Consider the following 24688-nt stretch of genomic DNA (forward strand, 5'->3'; position numbering starts at 1 on the left):
CCCACTGTGGAGAGGATAAAAATTTCCTGCTGTCAGCCCTGACTGGTGAGCAGATGAGAGGTTTCCCATGAAAAGCAAGGGAGCAGAAATACAAAGTAAGAGAGCAATGAGCAGCTGAGAAGGACCTTCTCTAGATCAGGTGTGGGAAAATATGATTGTAGTAATAATCAAACACCACCTAAAATACTGCAATCAGTTCTGATGCTCCTCAACAAAAGAAGGACCCAGAGCTGTTGGAGTGAGTCCAGAGGAGGCCACAAAGATGATCCAAGGGCTGGAGCACCTCTGCTATGAGGACAGCCTGAGAGGGACCTCAGAGCTGCCTTCTAATAACAGAAAGGATCCAACAGGAAGGCTGTAGAGGGACTTTTCCTGAGGGTGCATAGAGACAGGACAAGGGAGAAAACAAGAAGACAAGGACAAGAGTCCCAAAGGACACTTTCTCACCCACCCATAACATCAGAGTTGAGGAGAAGGCTGGACAGCACAGAAAGGATATGATTTAGAGGTGAACTTTGTAGAATAGGGTTCTGGGTTGGACTTGGTGATCCTCAGGGTCTTTTCCAACCTGAAAGTTTATGTGGCTCTGTGAATGGTTTGAAGCCGAGGGAGAGCAAGGTTAGACTGGAGCTGAGGAAGGAGTTCTTCAGAATGAGGGTAGTGAGACACTGAAACAGGCTTCTCAGGGAGACTGTGGCTGCCTTCTCCCTGGAAGTGTTTAAGGCCAGACTGGATGAGGCTTTGAGACACCAAGTCTAGCTGAGAGGTATCCCTGGCAATGGCATGGGGGTTGGAGTAGATAATCCTTAAGGTCTCTTCCAACCTAAGCCATTCTAGGATTCTCTGAATCAAAGCTCATGCACTGAATTTAGGGAGTAGAACCTCAAGCAATGCTCAGCTGATAGAAGGAAATGTTCTAGCCCTTGTAGGCCACAGACCTTGGGAAAAACTACAACTGTGTAGAGAGAAAAAAAGTCTTTAGCTGATTACCAACGGCCATTGTGACTCAGGAAGCCACACAACGACCTGAGAATAAGAGCTGGTAAACATTGCAAGAGAGTCTTTTGTCTTCTCTCTGAACTTAGATAAGAGATGCTTGATCGTTTGCCTTTTGTCTAACACCTGTCTGAAGCCTTGCCCGGCGATGTGTCTTCCCTGGCATTTTCTCGGCAGCCAATCATGAGTCTGTAACTGTCCTACGGACACATCTAATTACCAATCACGAGTTGCTTTTGATTATGTTAGCCTATATAAAGAAAAGACTTTGTACAATAAAGTAGACACTTTGCTTACATCAAGCTTTGTCTCCATCTCTCAATCGCGGTACAAAGCCAAGGAAAAGCCTTCTCATTAGTCACACTCTCTAGTGCCAGCTCCTTTACTGAAGCACTGTTTTTCTCACAAGGCTGGGGAAAGTTTTCCATTCTTCACAGAATCATCCAATGGTGGGGCTTGGAAGGGACTTCTGGAGATCATTTACTCCAGCCCCTTGCTAAAGCAGTTTCAAGTTTCACCTAGATCAGGTTGCCCAGGAGCATGTCTTGGTGACTTCTGAAAGCCTCCAGAGAAGAAGGCTCCACAACCTCTCTGAGCAGCCTCCTCCAGTGCTTCTTATGGCTTTTGATGCTGGTGGTATACAACCTCTAGGAGTAAAACCTGTCATACAAAACAAGCATCACTTCATCTGCCTTCACAGTCACAGACTTGTGTTTTAGAACAAGAGTAACCTCCAGGAGCACCTCATCAAGTATCAGCACGAAGAGGTCTGCTTCATAAAAGCCAGCAACAGCCTGAGTGAGATGAAGGGCAGCAGAAAACAGGAATATTTTTGCAGCAGTTTTCAGCTGTGACCTGTGGCTGTGTTATCCTGCAAGAGGAAGGCTGGGAGGGAGGAAGTATAAAGGTTTTCCTTGATTCTCAACAGATGGCTTGTGAAATATAATCCTGTAGGGAGTAAAGGGGCCCCTGAAGGAAAGGGAAAAGCAGGACTGATGAATTGAACTTACTTTAGAAGAAGAAATCTTGGTGAAAATAGAACCTAAATTCTCTTACAAGAGTTTTACAGTTAGAAGTTGAGACTCAATCTGTCACTTAAACTCTGGCACTCCATGGATGAGAATTCCTGAGGGTTTGGACACTGTCAGGACTATTGCCAGGGAGCAGGGAGGAAGGACTGTCTGACTGGAGGGAAGGGAGGCCATCCAGAGGGACCTTGACAGGCTGGAGAGGTGGGCACAAGCCAACCTCATGAAGTTCAATAAAAGCAAGTGCAGGGTCCTGCATCTGGGTGGAGGCAATCCCAGGCACAAATACAGGCTGGGCAGTGACTGGCTGGAAAGTAGCCCTGAGGAGAGAGACTTGGGGGTGCTGGTGGACAAAAAGCTCAACATGAGCTCTCAATGTGCACTTGCAGCCCGCAAAGCCAATCAGATCCTGGGCTGCATCAGGAGAAGTGTGGCTAGCAGGTCGAGGGAGGTGATCCTCCCCCTCTACTCAGCCCTGGTGAGACCCCACCTGGAGTACTGTGTCCAGTTCTGGAGCCCCTATTACAAGAGGGATGTGGAGGTGCTGGAACGTGTCCAGAGAAGGGCCACAAGGATGATCAGAGGGCTGGAGCACCTCTCCTATGAGGACAGACTGAAGGAGTTGGGGCTCTTCAGTCTGCAGAAGAGAAGGCTCCGAGGTGACCTAATTGTGGCCTTCCAGTATCTGAAGGGGGCCTACAGGAAGGCTGGGGAAGGACTTCTCAGGATCTCAGGTAGTGATAGGACTAGGGGGAATGGAATGAAGCTGGAGGTGGGGAGATTCAGGCTAGATGTGAGGAGGAGGTTCTTCACCATGAGAGTGGTGAAACCCTGGAATGTGTTGTCCAGGGAGGTGGTCGAGGCCCCGTCCCTGGGGGTGTTTAAGAGCAGGCTGGATGAGGCTCTGTCCAGCCTGATCTAGTGTGGGGTGTCCCTGCCCATGGCAGGGGGGTTGGAACTAGATGATCCTTGTGGTCCCTTCCAACTCTGAATGAAACTATGAAACTATGAAACTATGACTTGGGGTCTCTGCAATAAATGCCCTGAAGTAGTAATTTATGTAAGTAAGTATGTAAGTAAGTAAGGAGAAAAGTGTCTATCCCCAAAGGAACATCTGACTACTCTTACATGAATCACTTAGCCACTGCCTGCTTAGGGATTCTGACTTACATTACACATGCAATTACCCACCCACCCTCTCATTTATTTCAGAGACAACAACCAGTTCTTACCTTAGATCACAGAATCATAGAGCCATAGAATTGTCAGGGTTGGAAGGGACCTCAAGGATCATCCAGCTCCAACTCCCTTGCCATAGGCAAGGACACCTCACACTACAGCAGGTTGCTCACAGCCACATCCAGCCTGGCCTTAAATACCTCCAGGCATGAGGCTTCCACCACCTCCCTGGGCAACCTGTGCCAGCCTCTCACCACCCTCATGGAGAACAATTTCTTCCTGACATCCAATCTGAATCTCCCCATTTCTAGTTTTGCTCCATTCCCCCCAGTCCTATCACTTCCTGACACCCTCAAAAGTCCTTCACCAGCTTTCTTGCAGCCTCCTTCAGACACTGGAAGGCCACAATTAGGTCTCCTTGGAGTTACTAGGCTGAAGAGGACAACTTTCCACCTGGTTCCAACCTCCCTTAGGGGTCTTGTAGAGAAGGAGAAGATCTCCCTTCAGCTTCTTTTTCTCCAGACTAAACACCATCAGACCCTTCAGCTGTTCCTCACAAGACCCTTCACCAGCTTTATTGCCTTTCTTTGGACCTGCTCCAGCACCTCAATGTCTTTGTTGGAGCGAGTGCACCAAAACTGCACCCAGGACTCATGATGTGGCCTCACCAGTGCTGAGTAGAGGGGGATGATCACTGCCCTGGTCCAGCTGATCACACTATTTCTCATCCAAACCAGGATACTCTTGACCTTCATGGCCACCTGGTCTCACACTGGGTCATCTTCCGCCAGCTATCAAGAAGCAGCAGCCTTTGGCTCATGTTGCAGTGCTTACTCATAGCACACATCACAGAATCACAGAAACATTCAGGTGGGAAAAGTCCCTCGGCATCACGAAGTCCAACCCAGAACCCTACTCCACAAGGTTCACTCCTAAACCATAGCCCCAAGCATCACATCCAAACCACTTTTAAACAGATCCAGGCTTGGGGACTCTACCACCTCCCTGGGCAGCACATTCCAACCCCTGACCACTCTTGCTGGGAAAAAGTTTTTCCTAATGTCCAGCCTAAACCTACCCAGTGGCAGCTTGAGGCCACATCCTGGATTCCACTCAGTTGAAGCTTAGCTGGAAGATGCATGTCAAGATTGTGCCTAGTGTGCACTACAGCCTTTAGTTAATATGTATTACTGGTTAGGCCACACCTTGAGTCCTGTGTCCAGTTCTGGGCCACTCAGTTTAGGAAAGATGTTGAGTTGCTGGAAGGTGTCCAGAGAAGGGCAAGAAAGCTGGGGAGGGGTCTGGAGCACAGCCCTGTGAGGAGAGGCTGAGGGAGCTGGGGTTGCTTATCCTGGAGAAGAGGAGGCTCAGGGGAGACCTTCTTGCTCTCTACAATTCCCTGAAGGGAAGTTGCAGCCAGGTGGGGGTTGGTCTCTTCTCCCAGGCAAGCAGCACCAAAACAAGAGGACACAGTCTCAAATTGTGCCAGGGGAGGTTTAGGCTGGATGTTAGGAAGAAGTTCTTCCCAGCAAGAGAGATTGGCCATTGGAATGGGCTGCCCAGGGAGGTGGTGGAGTCACCATCACTGGAGATGTTTAGGAGGAGAGTTGATAGGGTGCTTGGTGACATGGTTGAGTTGATTAGATGGTGTTGGATGATAGGTTGGACTTGATGGTCTCTTCCAACTTGGTTTATTCTATTCTATTCTAGTTAACACCATCCCAAACACTCCTGGAGCATGGGATTGGGGATGGAGTGCTCTAGGGATTGCTCCCAGTGGGCAGCTTGGATGCAGTTTCCTTGTTTTGAGAGCGAAGAGAGTTTAGCTCTCTCAGTCTGGGTTGTGCCACATCATTTGCCCTCAGGGACAGAGAACAGTCTGTGGCCCATTTTATTTACAAGGAGAGACAGAGCTTTTAGAGAAACACCAAACTTAGCAAGAAAGCCTTGATGATGATGTTTATTATTATTATAATTATTGTTGTTGTTGTTATTATTGTTTTATTATTACTTTTATTGTTCTTCTTCTTATGTTATTTTTATGTTTATTATTGTTGTTACTATTAAGTTACTGTTATTTTGATGTTATTTTAATTAATGTTATTTCTGTTATTATTAAGTTGTTTATTATTAAGTTGTTTATTATTATTATTATTATTATTATTATTATTATTATTATTATTATTGGTCCAATAAATCTCTCTCTTTTTTTTCCTCTCTTTCCACTGCATTGTTATTTTTTTCCTGCAAAGCCATTAAGCTGAGCAGTACTTAATAATTGTCGAGGGTTGGAAGGGTAAAGCCCAAAAGCCTCCTCCCGCCCCCCTGTAAATTAAAAGGAAAGAAAATTGAAGGGAAAGGGAAAAAAAAACCTCACAGCTGAATTAGCAAAGCAGTGGAGCTGTATATTTACAAAGCAATGTAGGATATGCAGGGGAAATATATACAAATTTACAATATTTACAATATATACAAAGATATACAACAGAGTAGCACAGAAATGAGAGTTCCCCCCTCTGATGAGGGGGTTCCCCACCTCCGCTCTCCCCCTCTCTCCCCCTTTTCCCCAGAGCGGGTTAGAAAGAGAGAGAAAGAGAAAAAAGGTTAGAAGCAGTTGTGTTAATTGGAAAGCAGTTAATACAGGCCTTATCAGTTTCAAGGCCAAAGCCTTGGCCGAAAGCCCAGGAGCTGCAAGCTGCTGCCCGAAGGAGAAGCGGAAGAAAGACTTCCCCGCTGCTCTTGGAAAACAGATATGGAGCACTGGAAATTGAGGGTGAGGTGGTCCTGATGCCGGAGGACACACCATCTGGGGTTTTCCCTAAGGCTAAGCAGTCTAAGGTTAAACAGCCTAAGGCAAAGCAGCCTAAGGTCAAACAGTCTTCCGCTGGCATCAGGACCTGTTCCCTCAAAAAAAAGAGGAGGGTAATTGTTATTGGTGATTCCCTTCTGAGGGGAATGGAGGGCCCTATATGTTGGCCTGACCCATCTCATAGGGAACTCTGTTGTCTGTCAGGAGCCCAAGTTAATGATGTTACCAGTAGGCTGCCTAGACTGGTGCAGCCCTCTGACTACTACCCTTTACTAGTTATGCAGTTAGGGAATGATGATGTTGCAACCAGAACTCCCAGGGCTATCAAAAATGACTTCAGGGCCCTGGGAGACCTGGTTGAGGGGTCAGGGGCACAAAGAATTTTTTCATCAATACCCTTACTTGCAGGAGGGAATACCATAAGGAACAGGTCAGCAGCTATAGTTAACAAGTGGCTTAGAGGCTGGTGCAGTCAAAAGAATTTTGTTTTTTTTTGATATTGGGAAACTTTCTACTGCACCAGGCCAGCTGGCAACAGATAGAGTACATCTGTCCCAGAGAAGGGGAAAGATCACTGTATATGACAACGGACTGTCCTCCAAAGATAAAAAGATCCTGAGTAGGGAATTGGCGGGTCTCATCGACAGGGCTTTAAACTAGTTTCGAAGGGGGAAGGGGCTGAAAATAGTCCTCTCAGACAAGAGTCTGAGGGCGACAAGCCAGAGTCGGAGGTGAAACCAGCAGCCCAGCTGAAGCGCATGTACACTAATGCACGAAGCATGGGTAACAAACAGGAGGAGCTGGAAGCCTTGATGCAGCAGGAAAATTATGAAGTAGTTGCCATCACAGAGTCGTGGTGGGACGACTCACACGACTGGAGCGCTGCAATTGACGGTTACAAGCTCTTCAGGAGAGACAGGCGAGGAAGAAGGGGTGGAGGGGTGGCCCTTTACATCAGGAAGGCACTAGATGCCATTGAGATGGAGACAAGGGACGATCGGGTTGAATGCTTGTGGATAAGAATTAGAGGGAAGACCAGCAGGGCAGACACCCTGGTTGGAGTCTGTTATAGACCACCCAACCAGGAGGAAGATGTTGCCGAAGCATTCTATAGGCAGCTTAGGGTTGTCTCAAGATCTCCGGATCTTGTTCTCATGGGCGACTTCAACCTGCCTGAAATCTGCTGGGAACTCAACACGGCAGAGAGGAGACAGTCTAGGAGGTTCTTAGAATGCATGGAGGACAGCTTCTTATCCCAGGTGCTGCAAGAGCCTACTAGGGGCAAGGCTATGCTTGACCTCCTCTTCACCAACAGGGAAGGACTGGTGGGCGATGTGGTGGTTGGAGGGTGTTTGGGGTCCAGTGACCACGAGATAATTGAATTCTCGGTTTTTGGTCAAGCCAAGAGGGGCGGCAAGAAGACCTCCACTCTGGACTTCTGGAGGGCAGACTTCGGGTTACTCAAGGAACTAATTCAGAGGGTTCCTTGGGATAAAGCCCTTAAAAACAAAGGGGTCCAGGAGAGCTGTACCTACTTCAATGAAGAATTGTTGAAGGCTCAGGGACAGGCTGTGCCAATGTGCTGGAAGATGAGCCGCCGGGGCAGATGGCCAGCCTGGATGGTTCATGAACTTTTAATGGAACTGAGGGAAAAAAAGAGGGTGTATCACCTTTGGAAGAGAGGGGAGGCAACCCACAGAATGTTTAAGGATGTTGCTAGGTCTTGTAGGATGAGAATTAGGGAGGCAAAAGCACACTTGGAGCTTAAACTGGCCTCTACTGTGAAGGACAACAAAAAGTTCTTCTATAAATACATTAATAGCAAGAGGAAGGGAAAGGACAACCTCCACTCCTTGGTGGATACGGAGGGGAACATTGTAACAAAGGATGAGGAAAAGGCAGAGATACTTAACACCTTCTTTGCCTCAATTTTTACTAGAAGGGCAGAACGTCTTCCTGACAGCCGGCCTGCAGAGCTGGCAGAAGGAGCCAGGGAGCTGCACAGTTTCCCTATGTTCCATGAGGAGGTGGTTGGAACTCTCCTTAGCAGCTTGGATCCCCACAAGTCCATGGGACCAGATGGGATTCATCCTAGGGTGCTGAGAGAGCTGGCAGATGAGCTGGCCAAGCCACTCTCCATAATTTTCCAGCAGTCCTGGCTCACTGGAGAGGTCCCAGAGGACTGGAAGCTGGCCAACGTGGTGCCCATCCATAAGAAGGGCCGGTTGGATGAGCCAGGGAATTACAGGCCTGTCAGCCTGACCTCAGTGCCAGGCAAGATCATGGAACAGGTCATCCTGAGTGCAATCACACAACACTTAGAGGATGGCCAAGGGATCAGGCCAAGCTAGCATGGATTTAGGAAGGGCAGGTCCTGCCTGACCAACCTGATCTCCTTCTATGATCAGGTGACCCGCCTGGTGGATGTGGGGAGGCCTGTGGATGTAGTCTACCAGGATCTCAGCAAGGCCTTTGACACCGTCCCCCATAGCAAACTGCTGGCCAAGCTGTCAGCCCATGGCTTGGACGGGAGCACACTGCGATGGGTTAGGAACTGGCTGGATGGCCGAGCCCAGAGAGTGGTGGTGAACGGTGCCACATCCAGCTGGCGGCCAGTCACTAGTGGTGTGCCCCAAGGATCAGTGCTGGGCCGTGTGCTCTTTAACATCTTTATTGATGATCTGGATGAAGGCATTGAGTCTATCATCAGTAAATTTGCTGACAACACCAATATGGGGGCAGGAGTTGATCTGCTGGAGGGTAAAGAGGCTCTGCAGAGGGACCTCGACAGGCTGGACAGATGGGCAGAATCCAACGGCATGAGATTTAACACATCCAAGTGCCGGGTTCTGCACATTGGCCACAACAACCCCATGCAGTGCTACAGGCTGGGGTCAGAGTGGCTGGAGAGCAGCCAGGCAGAGAGGGACCTGGGGGTGCTGGTTGATGGTAGGCTGAACATGAGCCTGCAGTGTGCCCAGGCAGCCAAGAGGGCCAATGGCATCCTGGCCTGCATCAAGAACAGTGTGGCCAGCAGGAGCAGGGAGGTCGTTCTGCCCCTGTATACTGCACTGGTTAGGCTGCACCTCAAGTACTGTGTCCAGTTCTGGGCCCCTCAGTTTAGGAAGGATGTTGACTTGCTGGAACGAGTCCAGAGAAGAGCAACAAAGTTGGTGAGGGGTTTGGAACACAAGCCCTATGAGGAGAGGCTGAGGGAGCTGGGGTTGCTCAGCCTGGAGAAGAGGAGACTCAGGGGTGACCTTATCACTCTCTACAACTACCTGAAGGGAGGTTGTAGACAGGCGGATGATGGTCTCTTCTCCCAGGCAGCCAGTACCAGAACAAGAGGACACAGTCTCAGGCTGCGCCAGGGGAAGTTCAGGTTGGATGTTAGGAAGAAGTTCTATACAGAAAGAGTGATTGCGCCATGGAATGGGTTGCCCGGGGAGGTGGTGGAGTCGCCGTCATTGAAGGTGTTCAGAAGGAGACTTGACGGGGTGCTTGTTGCCATGGGTTAGCTTTTTGGGTGGGTTGGATTGGTTGATGGGTTGGACACGATGATCTTGAAGGTCTCTTCCAACCTGGTTTGGTTTATTCTAATAAAGATTTTATTCTAATAAAACTGATAGAAAAGTGCTGGAATGCCCAGTATACCCTCCTGCACTCCCAGTTCAGAAGGTGCTTCCTCCCATTCTACCAATGAAATTAGTTTAGATCCTTCTTTTCGTTTATCAACTTCTGTCCACCATATTCCCTTTCTTAAGGGTACAACGTCAAACGGTCACAATAATGATTATCAAAGCCAGGATCACAAAGGGAATAAAGCAAGCACCCAAACACTGATTTTTCTCATAAAATGCCTCCATGACATGCTTAAGGTAATAAAAACCCCATCAGTGATCCCTAGGGGAGGCAGAGATGGATATTTGGTTAAATGCCTTTAAAAGAAGCTTTTAATTAAAATATGTTATCAGTGTAGTGGCTTTACACAAAAAAAAAAAAAATTGTCACATGGGTATATGCAGGGAATAATGAAGAAACCTTCCAGCTTGGAACTAAATGTTTGAGTTTCACATTTTCAGTATAGAAAAGTAGAATGGAATTGACCAGGTTGGAAAAGACCTCAGAGATTGAGTCCAACCTATCACCCAGCACCATCTAATCCACTAAAGCATGACACCAAGTGCCTCATCCAGGCTCTTCGTAAACACCTCCAGGGATGGTGACTCCACCACCTCCCTGGGCAGCACATCCCAATGGCCAATCTCTCTTGCTGGGAAGAAATTCTTCCTAACATCCAGCCTGAACCTCCCCATGTTGTACAAATGGCTTTGGTCAGGCAGAGTGAATTAATTTTGTAGCCAGGTGGGGGCTGGTCTCTTCTCCCAGGCAACTAGCACCAGAACAAGAGGACACAGTCTCAAGCTGTGCCAGGGCAGGTTTAGATTGGATGTTAGGAAAAAATTTCTCATAGAGTGATTGCCCATTGGAATGTGCTGCCCAGGGAGGTGGTGGAGTCACCATCACTGAAGGTGTTTAGGAGGAGAGTTGATCTGTTAGAGTGTAGGAGAGCTCAGCAGAGGGACCTTGACAAGTTGGACAGATAGGTAGTGTCCAACAGGATGGCACTGAACAAGTCCAAGTGCCAGGTGCTGCTCTTTGGTCACAAGAACCCCATGCAGTGCTACAGGCTGGGGTAAGAGTGGCTGGAGAGCAGCCAGGCAGAAAGGGACCTAGGGGTGCTAGTTGACAGCAGTATCATAGTATCATTCAGGGTTGGAAGGGACCACAAGGATCATCTAGTTCCAACCCCCCTGCCATGGGCAGGGACACCCCACACTACATCAGGCTGGCCAGAGCCTCATCCAGCCTGGTCTTAAACACCGCCAGGGATAGAGCCTCGACCACCTCCCTGGACAACCCATTCCAGGGTTTCACCACTCTCATGGTGAAGAACCTCCTCCTCACCTCCAGCCTGAATCTCCCCACCTCCAGCTTCATTCCATTCCATTCCCCCTAGTCCTATCACTACCTGACATCCTGAGAAGTCCTTCCGCAGCCTTCCTGTAGGAAGTGGGGTGTCTCCTGGTGTTCCCTTGCAAGTAAGCTTAGATGCAGCCTTTGAGAAAGGAACTGCTGAGGGTAGAGGCAATTACAAGGGTGGGGGTCAAAAAGGTGATCCTTGGGTGTATGATTACTGCAGGTGAAGCAGCAGCAGGGAGGTCAGATTGCAGCTGCATTCAGCAGTGGTGCAGCCTCTACTGGAATGCTGAAATCCCTTTGACCACATGGCAGGGGCTGTTACAGACTGAGAGAGGTCTCACAGGAACGTTTGAGAGGCATAGGAAGAGTGGAAATACTTCACTGCCAACTGTCAAAAAGTGATCAGTCTGAGGAGCTGATTGCAAGGGCATGGAGCACTAGGACAAGGGGCAATAGCTGGAAGCTAGAGGAGAGACACAGAATGGGCATTAGGAAGAAGTTCTTTACTATTGTGGTGTTCCAGCAGCTGAAGGGGGCCTAGAAGAAAGCTGGGGAGGGACTTTTGAGGGTGTCAGGGTGTGATAGGACTGGGGGGGATGGAGCAAAACTAGAAATGGGGAGATTCAGATTGGATGTTAGGAGGAAGTTCTACACCATTAGGGTGGTGGAACACTGAAACAGGTTGCCTAGGGAGGTGGTGGAGGCTCCATCCCTGGAGACATTCAAGGTCAAACTTGATTGGGATGTGAGCAAGCTGCTCTGAGTGTCCATGCTTACTGCAGGGGGGTTGGATTAGGTGACCTTCAGAGGTCCCTTCCAATACAATGCACTTGATGCTTCTGTGACAAAGCATTCCTTGACTAGATTCTCTATTGCTTGCTACAGCACAGCAATTCCATTATAACATTGCTCTGAAAATTTAGAACCTGTGGAGCTTTCACACAATGATCACTGTGTGCTTAAGTCAGAATCCACAATTCTCCTGCATTAGCAAAAACCAAATGGGATAAGATTGAGATACACATGATGGGTTCCCTGCTGAGGTTTGAGGTTGGTTGCTTCTTAGTTGATAAATCACAATACAGAATTAACCAGGGTGGAAAAGACCTCTGAGATCATCAAGTCCAACCTCTCACCCAACACCCAACACCATCTAATCAACTAAACCATGTCACCAGGCTCTTCCAGGCTCTTCTGAAACACCTCCAGTGCTGGTGACTCCACCACCTCCCTGGGCAGCACATTCCAATAGCCAATCTCTCTTTCTGGGAAGAACTTTCATAGTATCGTAGTATCAGTCAGGGTTGGAAGGGACCACAAGGATCATCTAGTTCCAACCCCCCTGCCATGGGCAGGGACACCCCACACTAGATCAGGCTGGACAGCACTTCATCCAGCCTGGTCTTAAACACCTCCAGGGATGGGGCCTCAACCACCTCCCTGCACAACCCATTCCAGGGCTTCACCACTCTCATGGGGAAGAACCTCCGCCTCACATCCAGCCTGAATCTCCCCACCTCCAGCTTCATTCCATTCCCCCTAGTCCTATCATTACCTGAGATCCTGAGAAGTCCCTCCCCAGCCTTCTTGTAGGCCCCCTTCAGATACTGGAAAGCGATACTCCTCACCTCCAGCCTGACCCTCCCCTGGCACAGCTTGAGACTGTGTCCTCTTGTTCTGGTGCTGGGTGCCTGGGAGAAGAGACCAACCTCCATCTAGCTACAACCTCTCTTCAGGTAGCTGTAGAGAGCAAGAAGGTCTCACCTGAACCTTCTCTTCTCCAGGCTAAGCAACCCCAGCTCCCTCAGCCTCTCCTCACAGGGCTGTGCTCCAGACCCCTCCCCACCTTTGTTGCCCTTCTCTTGACACCTTCCAGCATCTCAACATCTTTCCTAACCTGAGGAGCCCAGAACTGGACCCAGTCCTCAAAGTGTGGCCAAACCAGTGCTGAGTACAGGGCAGAATGACTTCCCTGCTCCTGCTGGGAATCACCTTTTTGAGTAGAAGAAACAGAGTATGGGTAATATAATAGAAGAGTGAAATAAGCAGGTAGGTTGGGGAAGAAAGGAGCAAAAGGCTTCTTCAAAGCTCTGGAGGAAAATGTTGGTTTGCCATCCCTCAAAATAGTCAGCATTATGTTTAACATCTTCAATGTATTCTCACAAAGAGAATACTGACTCCAGGAGCAAGATACAGAAGCTTGAATAAAATAGAGGGGGGCATAGGGAGCCAAAAGGGTGTGAAAGTACTTTCACAAAAGAGATGAAGCTCTCCTTCATCAACAGTACTAGGGCTGTTTAGCCTGGAGAAGAGAAGGCTCTGGGGAGACCTTAGAGTAGCTTTCTGGTAACTGAAGGGGGCTACAAGAAAACTGCGAAGGGACTTTTCACAAGGGCTTGCAGTGCTAGGCCAAGAGGGAATGGACTGAAGTTTGAGGAGGGCAGAATGAGACTGGAGATCAGGAAGAATTGTTTTCTAGTGAGGGTGGTGAGGCACTGGAACAGGTTGCCCAGAGAGGTTGTGGATGCCTCTGTGCCTGGAGATGTTCCAGGCCAGGCTGGATGAGGCCCTGGGCAATCTGATCTAGCATAAGGTGACTCTGCCCATGGCAGGGTGGTTGGAACTAGAAGGATTTTTATGTTCCCTTCCAACCCCAAATATTTGGTGATATGATTCCCTGGACTCTAAGGTACCACTGGTTTGCAGGTTGACATCTGTGCTCAGCAGGGACTGTGCTTCATAACTCCAGCTGTTAGGCACCTGGAAAGAGGCATTTACATTCATAATGAGTAGCAGCATGTAGGAGGGTTGGAGGGTTTGGGGTGCATGTGTATTCCTAATGTTTAATTACAGAACCCAGAGGAATAGCCATGTCCATCCTGTGAACTTCACTGCACCTTAGACAAGGCTTAAAACACATCCTGAGCTACACAGAGGAAATCCTTATTCCTGGCACTCTCTCTCCATCAATAATAAGCTGCTACTTAAGTCCTGGATTAACTATTTGACAATTTACTTGAACTGAAAATGGAAAAGCACCCAGGGATGAAAGCATCTTGAAGCAGCACTTTTTGGGTGAGACTTTCTCTGTGCTTCAGTTACCCATCCACGTCATAGAATAATTGTCAGGGTTGGAAGGGACCTCAAGGATCATCCAGTTCCAACCCCCCTGCCATGGCCAGGGACACCTCACACTACAGCAGGTTGCTCACAACCACATCCAGCCTGGCTGCAAAAACCTCCAGGCATGAGGCTTCCACCACCTCCCTGGGCAACCTGTGCCATCCTCTCACCACCCTCATGGGGAACAACTTCTTCCCAACATCCAATCTCAATCTCCCCACTTCTAGTTTTGTCCCATTCCCCCCAGTCCTATCACTCCCTGACACTCTCAAAAGTCCCTCCCCAGCTTTCTTGGAGCCCCCTTCAGATACTGGAAGGCCACAATTAAGTCTCCTTGGAGCCTTCTCTTCTCCAGGCCTAATCATGGATCCTAAAAAGCTTGTGAAATGAGACAAAAATGCAGTGCAAAAAGAACCCAAGAAGGTAATTTCCTTGATGAGGAGGTGGATCATTGTTTCTTTTTTTTTCCATTGGTAAACCATGGTGCTGCCATCTGTACCTCACTGAGCAATGCTCACAGGTAGATGAATTGCATTCACTTCCAACAGGGAGCAAAGAAGTGCAGGCAATGAGTGCAGAACACCACACAGCAGCACTTCCGCAATCTGAATGGCCCTACTGATGAAAGCAGCAGTATGTAGGAAACAAAACACCTGAAATCACAGAATTTCAGAATTGTTAGGATTGGAAGGGACCTCAAGGATCATCCAGTTCCAACCCCCCTGCCACGGCCAGGGACACCTCACACTACATCAGGTTGCTCACAGCCACATCCAGCCTGGCTGCAAAAACCTCCAGGGCAATGAGGCTGGTGAGAGACCTCGAGCACAAGCACTACGAGGAGAAGCTGAGGGAGCTGGGATTGTTCAGCCTGGAGAAGAGGAGGCTCTGGGGAGACCTTATTGCTGTCTACAACTCCCTGAAGGGAGGTTGTAGCCAGGTGGGGGTTGGTCTCTTCTCCCAGGCAAGCAGCACCAGAACAAGAGGACACAGTCTCAAGCTGTGCCAGGGGAGGTTTAGGCTGCAGGTGAGAGAGTTGTTAGCCATTGGAATGTGCTGCCCAGAGAGGTGGTGGAGTCACCATCCCTGGAGGTGTTCAAGGAGGGATTGGATGTGACACTTGGTGCCATGGTCTAGTAGTCATGAGGTCTTGGGTGACAAGTTGGACTTGGTCTTTGAGGTCTTTTCCAACCTTGTTGATTCTATGAGGCATCCACCACCTCCCTGGGCAACCTGTGCCAGTGTCTCAGCACTCTTGTGATGTCCTGCAGAGGCTTGCTGAAAAAATCTGCACCCTTGTATTCCATGAATTGTTGTTTTCCTTTTTTTTTTGTTAAATGAAGCTTTGCACTGGTGCTTATTTATTTGTTTAAAAGTAAGTCTCAGAAACAGGAATATCCTGGGGGAAGTCAGGGTAGGAGGGAACAGGAAAGAGCAGGGGCTAACACCAAAACAATCTTGAGCAAAGCTGTTTTCATGGGTGGTTTTTCTCCTGTTTGACATCTGCCAGTATGTTGCTATCTTCAGGGAGGGGAAGAGGTTTATCTTTCCAACACAGTTAGGGTACGTTTTCCTAAAGAGAGTAAGAAACTCCTCCCCAACCTACCTCTGCTATTGTTTTATAGTCATAAATCATAAAATCATAGAATCAATAAGGTTGGAAAAGATTGATTCTATGATGTTTCTAAATCATAGAATCAATAAGGCTGGAAAAGACCTCAGAGACCATCAAGTCCAACCTATCACCCAGCACCTTCTGACAATTAAACCATGTCTTCCAGTGCCACATCCAAGCCTTTTTTGAACACCTCCAGGGATGGGGACTCCACCACATCCCTAGGCAGCACATTCCAATGGCCAATCTCTCTTTCTTGGAAGAATTTCTTCTTAACATCCAGCCTAAACTTCCCCTGGCACACCTTGAGACTGTGTCCTCTTGTTCTGTCACAAGTTGCCTGGGAGGAGAGACCAACCCCCACCTGGCTACAACCTCCCTTCAGGTAGTTGTAGAGAGCAAGGTCTCCCCTGAGCCTCCTCTTCTCCAGGCTGAACAACCCCAGCTCCCTCAGCCTCTCCTCATAGGGCTTGTGCTATATATTGGTGGGTTGGTAATTTCTCCCCCTAAAACTACCACTTATATCAACTATGCAATCATAACAATAATTTAGTCAATATCTACTTTCAAGGGGATGAAACTGCTTGGTTCTTTATCGTTTGGTTTTGTTTTTTCTCCCAGATACATTGGGGAAGGTGTGCAACAATAGAACAGACCACTTCTGGAACCAAGAGTCATTTTCGTTGGAAAAGACCTTTAAGATCATCAATTCCAACCTTTCTCTTGCTCTACCAAGGCTGGGGCTAAACCATTTCCCTCAGCACCACATCTCTTCACCTTTGAAACACCTCCAGGGATGGGGATTCAGCCACCTCCTTGGGAAGCCTGTTCCAGGCTTTGAGGACCCTTTCAGTCAACAAGTTTCTTTTCAAATCCAAACTAAGCCTCCCCTGGGGCAAATTTGAGGCCATTTCCTCTTGTCCTACCACTTTTTCCTAGGGAGAGGAGACTGTTACTAGGGAGAAGAGACCAAACCCATGCCAACCTCGAGGTGAGGAGAAAGTTCTTCCCAGAATGAGTAATTAGCCATTGGAATGTACTGCCCAGGGAGGTGGTGGAGTCCCTATCCCTGGAGGTGTTCAGAAAAGGATTGGGTGTGGCACTTTGAGCCTTGGTTTTCGTTGTCAGGAGGTATTAGGTAATAGGTTGGACTTGATGATCTCTGAGGTCTTTTCCAACCTGGTTGATTCTGTGATTCTATGAGAAGAGACCAGACCCCACACCTGGCTCCAACCTCCTTTCAGGGAGCTGCAGAAAACCAGAAAGTCTCCTTTCAGCCTTCTTTTCTCTAGGAGTACATCCAGCCACAAATGAAAGGCTGAGAGCAGGCCTGGTGAGAGCGGAAGGGAAAAAGTCAAAAGCAGAATGAAAAGTGAACTAAATGGAGCCAAGTTTTCAGACTGGGAAAAGCACCCTCAAAGAATCCAGAGTGCCCTGCAGTCACTTCTGATGCACACAACCTTCCTCCCTCAGAGAAAACAGGATTGCTCTCTACAATTCCCTGAAGGGAGGTTGTAGCCAGGTAGGGGGTTGGTCTCTTCTCCCAGGCAACCAGCAGCAGAACAAGAGGGCACAGTCTCAAGCTGTGCCAGGGTGAAGTTTAGGCTGGAGGTGAAGAGAAAGTTCATCCCAGAGAGAGTAAATTGCCCATTGGAATGTGCTGCCCAGGGAGGTGGTGGAGTCCCCATCCCTGGAGGTGTTGAAGAAAGGCTTGTATGTGGCACTTGTCACTTGGAGCCATGGTTTAGTTGTCAGGAGGTGTTGGGTGACAGGTTGGATTTGATTATCTCTGAGGTGTTTTCCAGCCTTGTTGATTCTGCGATTCTATGATGACTCTAAAAGCTGGGGCTACAGCTCTGAGTGGTCCTTACTTAGTGTGGCTTGCAGAAGGGAGTTCTGCTTTCCCCTCTGCCTAAAGCTATGGCTCAGTATGTGCCCTGCAGGGAGGGAGGAAGGGAGAAAGGGAGGGAGGGAGGGAGGAAGGAAGGAAGGAAGGAAGGAAGGAAGGAAGGAAGGAAGGAAGGAAGGAAGGAAGGAAGGAAGGAAGGAAGGAAGGAAGGAAGGAAGGAAGGAAGGAAGGAAGGAAGGAAGGAAGGAAGGAAGGAAGGAAGGAAGGAAGGAAGGAAGGAAGGAAGGAAGGAAGGAAGGAAGGAAGGGAGGGAGGGAGGAAGGGAGGGAGGGAGGGAGGGAGGGAGGAAGGGAGGGAGGGAGGGTGGGAGGAAGGGAGGGAGGGAGGGTGGGAGGAAGGAAGGAAGGAAAGAATAGAATAGAATAGAATAGAATAGAATAGAATAGAATAGAATAGAATAGAATAGAACAGAACAGAACAGAATAGAGCAGAGCAGGTTGGAAGAGACCTTCAAGATCATCGCGTCCAACCTATCATCCAACACCACCCAACCAACTAAACCATGCAACCAAGCACCCCATCAAGTCTCCTCCTGAAAACCTCCAGTGATGGTGACTCCACCACCTCTCCGGGCAGCCCATTCCAATGGGCAATCACTCTCTCTGTGTAGAACTTCCTCCTGACCTCCAGCCTGAACCTCCCCTGGCGCAGCCTGAGATTGTGTCCTCTTGTTCTGGTGCTGGCTGCCTGGGAGAAGAGACCAACATCTGCCTGTCTACAACCCCCCTTCAGGTAGTTGTAGACAGCAATAAGGTCACCCCTGAGTCTCCTCTTCTCCAGGCTAAGCAGCCCCAGCTCCCTCAGCCTCTCCTCATAGGGCTTGTGTTCCAAGCCCCTCACCAACTTTGTTGCCCTTCTCTGGACACGCTCCAGAAAGTCAACATCCTTCCTAAACTGAGGGGGCCCAGAACTGGACACAGTACTTGAGGTGCGGCCTAACCAGTGCAGTGTACAGGGGCAGAATGACCTCCCTGCTCCTGCTGGACACACTGTTCCTGATGCAGGCCACTGCTGGCTCATGTTCAGCCTGCTATGAACCAGTACCCCCAGGTCCTTTTCTGCCTGGCTGCTCTCCAGGCACTCAGACCCCAGCCTGTATTAACAGGTTAGACTTGATGATCCTTGAGGTCTTTTCCAAACTTATTGATCCTATGATTCTATGTATTGACACATCTCTCCCTCCCTCTTTAGAACAGCAGAGAGACAGAAGCTCAGTTTGCTGATTGTTGACAAAGTAAATGATGTTTGTCATTCCCTAAAACTATCAGCAGAGTACTTCTGAGTCTAACACAAATTCAAGTCTTCTACCAGAAGCACCAGTGCTGGGTCCAGGGGAGCAATCCTTTCTCTGTTCCTGCTGGTCACACTATTTCTGGGTGCTGGCCAGGATGCTGGTGACCTTCTTGGCCACCTCAGCACCCTGTTAGCTCATATTCAACCAGCTGTCAGCCAGCACCACCAGGTCTTCCTCTCCTGGGCAGCTTTCCAGCCACTCCACCCCGAGCCTGGAGAGCTGAGTGGGGCTGTTGTGACCCAAGTGCAGGACTCATAGAACAAGTCAATGTATCACAAAGCAATAACCTAATGCTCTGTGTACAGAGCATTTTCTGTTAAGGTATAATTTTCACCACTTTTAATACTGCCAATGCTATTTGCAGCTGCCTGAGGGACTGCAGACTAATTTAATAGCAACTTGTGAGTCAAACGTGTTAAAAATTCAGCTCTGCAGAGCTGTTTCCAGTATCAAGAACAGGCTGAGGGAGTTGGGGTTGCTCAGACTGGACAAGAGAAGGCTCCAGGGACACCTAATAGCAGCATGCCAGCACCTGAAGGGGGCTAGAAGGTGGCTGCACAGGGACTGTTTGCAAAGGCCTGCAGTGATAGGATGAGGAGCAATGGTTTGGAATTACAGAAGAGCAGATTTAGATTGGATGTTAGGAACAAGTTCTGCATTATGAGGGTGGTGGAGCACTGCAACAGGTTGCCCAGGGAGGTGATTGAGGCTCCATATCATAGTATCATAGTATCATAGTATCAGTCAGGGTTGGAAGGGACCACAAGGATCATCTAGTTCCAACCCCCCTGCCATGGGCAGGGACACCCCACACTAGATCAGGCTGGACAGAGCCTCATCCAGCCTGCTCTTAAACACCTCCAGGGACGGGGCCCCCGACCACCTCCCTGGACAACCCATTCCAGGGTTTCACCACTCTCATGGTGAAGAACCCCCTTCTCACATCCAGCCTGAATCTCCCCACCTCCAGCTTCATTCCATTCCCCCTAGTCCTATCACTACCTGAGATCCTGAGAAGTCCTTCCCCAGCCTTCCTGTAGGCCCCCTTCAGATACTGGAAGGCCACAATTAGGTCACCTCAGAGCCTTCTCTTCTGCAGACTGAACAGCCCCAACTCCTTCAGTCTGTCCTCATAGGAGAGGTGCTCCAGCCCTCTGATCATCCTTGTGGCCCTTCTCTGGACACGTTCCAGCACCTCCACATCCCTCTTGTAATAGGGGCTCCAGAACTGGACACAGTACTCCAGGTGGGGTCTCACCAGGGCTGAGTAGAGGGGGAGGATCACCTCCCTCAACCTGCTAGCCACACTTCTCCTGATGCAGCCCAGGATCTGATTGGCTTTGCGAGCTGCAAGTGCACACTGAGAGCTCATGTTGAGCTTTTTGTCCACCAGCACCCCCAAGTCTCTCTCCTCAGGGCTGCTTTCCAGCCAGTCCCTGCCCAGCCTGGATTTGTGCCTGGGATTGCCTCCACCCAGATGCAGAACCCTGCACTTGCTCTTATTGAACTTCATGAGGTTGGCTTGTGCCCACCTCTCCAGGCTGTCAAGGTCCCTCTGGATGGCCTCCCTTCCCTCCAGCGTGTCTGCTGCAACACACAGCTTGGTGTCATCAGCAAACCTGCTGAGGGTGCACTCAATGCCACTGTCCATGGCACCCACAAAGATGTTGAACAAGACAGGTCCCAGGACTGATCCCTGAGGGACTCCGCTTGTCACTGGCCTCCACTGGGACATGGAGCCATTGACAGCCACTCTTTAGGTGCAGCCATCAAGCCAGTTCCTTATCCATCTAGTGGTCCACCCATCAAACCCATGTGTCACCAGTTTGGAGACCAGGATGTGGTACGGGACAGTGTCGAAGGCTTTGCTCAGGTCCAGGTAAACAACATCAGTTGCTCGCCCCTCATCTATTAATTTTGTCACCTGCTCATAGAAGGCAACCAGGTTGGTCAGGCAGGATTTGCCCTTGGCAAAGCCATGCTGACTGTTCCCAATCACCTCTTCACTATTCTTCTGAGCCAGTAGTGACTCCAGGAGGATCTGCTCCATGATCTTTCCGGGCACAGAGGTGAGACTGACTGGCCTGTAGTTCCCTGGTTCCTCCTTCTTGCCCTTTTTGAAAATGGGGGTAATGTTTCCCCTTTTCCAGTCTGTGGGGACTTCCCCAGACTGCCATGACTTTTGAAATATAATAGAGAGGGGTTTAGCAACCTCCTCTGCCAGTTCTCTCAGTACCCATGGGTGTATCCTGTCGGGTCCCATGGACTTGAACACTTTCAGGTTCTTCAGGTGATCACGAACCTGATCTGCACTTACAATGGGCAGTTCTTCCTCCCCGTCCCTGGCATTGTCTTCCATAACAGCAGGAGTGTGGCTAGAGGCCCTTGCAGTGAAGACTGAGGTAAAGAAGTTATTGAGTACCTCAGCCTTTTCCTCATCACTTGTGACCATGTCACTATTTTCCTTTCTGAGGGGGCCCACACCTTCCCTAGTCTTCTTCTTCCCATTAATATACCTGTAGAAGTTCTTAGTGTTCCCTTTAACCTCCCTGGCTAGATTCAATTCAAACTCTGCTTTGGCTTTCCTAACCAGGACTCTTGCTGCTCGGGCAGCTTCCTTGTATACCCCCTGTTCTAGCTGTCCTTCTCTCCACTTCCTGTAGAGTTTCTTTTTAAGTAATAGTGTGTCCAGTAGCTCCTTGCTTATCCAGGCAGGCCTCCTAGCATTCTTACCTGCTTTTCTCTTTGTTGGTATACAGAGCTCCTGGACACAGAGGAGGTGGTCCTTGAATACTGACCAGCTGTCCTGGGTCCCTCTTCCCTCCAGGGCTTTGTCCCACGACACTTTGGCTAGCAGATCCCTGAAGCCATCAAAATCTGCACGCCTAAAGTCTAGGGTCGTGAGCTTGGAATACTTCCTCCTGATTGCCCTGAGGATATTAAATTAAACTGCTTCATGGTCACTGCAGCCAAGGCTGTCTATGAGCCTCACATTGCTTACCAGCCCTTCCCTGTTGGTGAGAACAAGGTCCAGCATAGCACCATTTCTTGTTGGTTCCTCTACCATTTGGAGGAGGAAGTTGTCTTCTATGCAGTCCAGGAACATCCTGGATTGCTGGTGCCTTGCTGTGTTGTCCCTCCAGGACATGTCCGGGTGGTTGAAATCACCCATGAGGACCAGGGCTTGTGACCTGGAAGCTGCTTCTATTTGCCTGTGGAGGGCCTCATCTGCTTGGATCTGCTGGTCAGGTGGCCTGTAGGAGACCCCCACAGTAATATCTCCTTCCCCTGTCCTGCCTTTAATTTTAACCCATTCACACTCAACTAGCTCATCATCCCTCCCCAGGTGGAGCTTCACTGATTCCAACTGGCAACAGCTCCTCCTCTCCTTCCCTGCCTATCCTTCCTAAAGAGTTTATACCCATCTATGCCTACATTCCAGTCATGGGAATCATCCCACCAAGTTTCAGTAACAGCCACTATGTCGTGGCATCCCAGCAGCACAGTGGCCCTTAACTCCTCCTGTTTGTTGCCCAAGCTGCACACATTTGCATAGAAGCACTTCATCTGGGCTGGCCCTGTCCTCCTCTTGTGCCGATTCCCCTCGGTTTCCACAGAATGTCCTGGTGGATCATTCGTGGCTTGCCTCAGGGCAGCAAGTTGAGAGTCCTTACCAGCTCTCCTTCTCTCTACTGCTGGTGAGCTGCCCCTCTGGCTGTCACCATCCAGCAGTAGACTATTAACCCCTGGAGATATTAATCCCTGGAGATATTCAAGGTGATGCTCAACAGGGCTCTGGGCAGCCTAATGTAGTTGGGGATGCCCCTGATGACTGCCAGGGGTTTGGACTGAGTAAGCTTTGGAGGTCCTTTCCAACCCAAACCATTCAATGATTCTATGATCTTTCTTCCAACACAATGTGTCCCTTGTTCTAGGGCTGCTTCTTCTCTACACAAAACCAAAATCTTGACTCTTTTAACATTCCATTTAAGTCTCACCGTACCTTAGACTGCTTTCCACAGAAGACTGATCGAAATACTTGAGATAAGTGCCTTAGGCTGATAAATCTCCCTGGCTTTAAAAAGAAACAATAGACCCCAAAACAAGAATTTCCAAAAATACCCCAAACATATAAAAAGTAAAGAAGAAGCCTTCAAAGTTCTTTCAAAACAGATTTTAGTATCCAAACCTTCCTAAAATATTTTAAAGGGAGTTCTGACACCAAAGGGAGGGCCTTGAGTCTGATAGACCCTTTTATGTGTTGCATTATAAGCAGCTGGCCAGATGAATTCAGAGCACAGAGTAGGAGGATTTGCAGCATTTGGAGAACAACACAGGACATCAAGTCACTCTACCCTGTGCTCAGCACTGGTTAGGCCACAACTTGAGTCCTGTGTCCAGTTCTGGGCTCTTCAGGTTAGGAAAGATGTTGAGATGCTGGAAGGTGTCCAGAGAAGGGCAACAAAGCTGGGGAGCGGTCTGGAGCAAAGCCCTGTGAGGAGAGGCTGAGGGAGCTGGGGTTGCTTAGCCTGGAGAAGAGGAGGCTCAGGGGAGACCTTCTTGCTCTCTACAGCTACCTGAAGGGAGGTTGTAGCCAGGTGGGGATTGGTCTCTTCTCCCAGGCAAGCAGCACCAGAACAAGAGGACAGAGTCTCAAGCTGTGCCAGGGGAGGTTTAGGCTGGAGGTGAGGAAGAAATTCTTCCTAGAGAGATTGGCCATTGGAATGTGCTGCCCAGGGAGGTGGTGGAGTCACCATCACTGGAGCTGTTTAGGAAGAGCCTGGATGAGGCACTTGGTGCCATGGTTTAGCTGATTAGATGGTGCTGGGTGACAGGTTGGACTTGATGATCTCTGAGGTCTTTTCCAACCTGGTTAATTCTATTCTATTCTATTCTATTCTATTCTATTCTATTCTATTCTATTCTATTCTACTGTACTCTACTCTTAAAATATTAGACTAAGATTCAAGAAGCAAAATCAGAGCACTGTTCAAGATATAGTTCACAGTGACTAGTGAAATCTTCCCCTATCATTTCATCTCACACATCTGTCTTCTCACTCAGTGTTGCCCAATGAAGACTTAGAACTAAATCAGGAGGCAGAGCTCAATTTTTTTGGCTTTCTCCATGATTGGTGACAATATCATAACTCAGGTCTACAAAACTGGACTTCTTGCCCAAGTGTTGCCCACAGAATGAGAAAGATTTTCTGTGCCTTCATTCTGAGAGATGTGTCCTCAATTTGCAGTTGGTTTTGTAGAACAGCCTACAAGAAAGCTGGGGAGGGACTTCTGAGGGTGTCATGGAGTGACACCTGGGCTGCAGCAAGAGAAGTGAGGCCAGCAGGGCCAGGGAGGGGATTCTCCCCACTCTGCTGAGACCACAGCTGGAGCTATGTGTCCAGTTCCAGAGCCTCTGTTCCAGGAAGGATCTGGAGGTGCTGGAAGGTGTCCAGAGAAGGGCCACGAGGATGAGCAGAGGGCTGGAGATGCTCTGCTATGAGGACAGACTGAGGGAGTTGGGGCTGTTTTGTCTGGAGAAGAGAAGGCTCTGAGGAGACCTAATTGTGGCCCTCCAGTATCTAAAGGGGGCTCCAAGAAAGCTGGCGAAGGACTTTTGAGAGTGTCAAGGAGTGATAGGACTGGGGGGGATGGAGCAAAACTAGAAGTGGGGAGATTGAGATTGGATGTTAGGAAGAAGTTGTTCCCCATGAGGGTGGTGAGAGACTGGCACAGGTTGCCCAGGGAGGTGG

This window comes from Melanerpes formicivorus, unplaced genomic scaffold (genome assembly GCF_026170545.1).
Source record: "Melanerpes formicivorus ecotype bairdi unplaced genomic scaffold, bMelFor1.0.p_v2 SCAF_9, whole genome shotgun sequence".
Taxonomy (NCBI): Eukaryota; Metazoa; Chordata; class Aves; order Piciformes; family Picidae; genus Melanerpes; species Melanerpes formicivorus.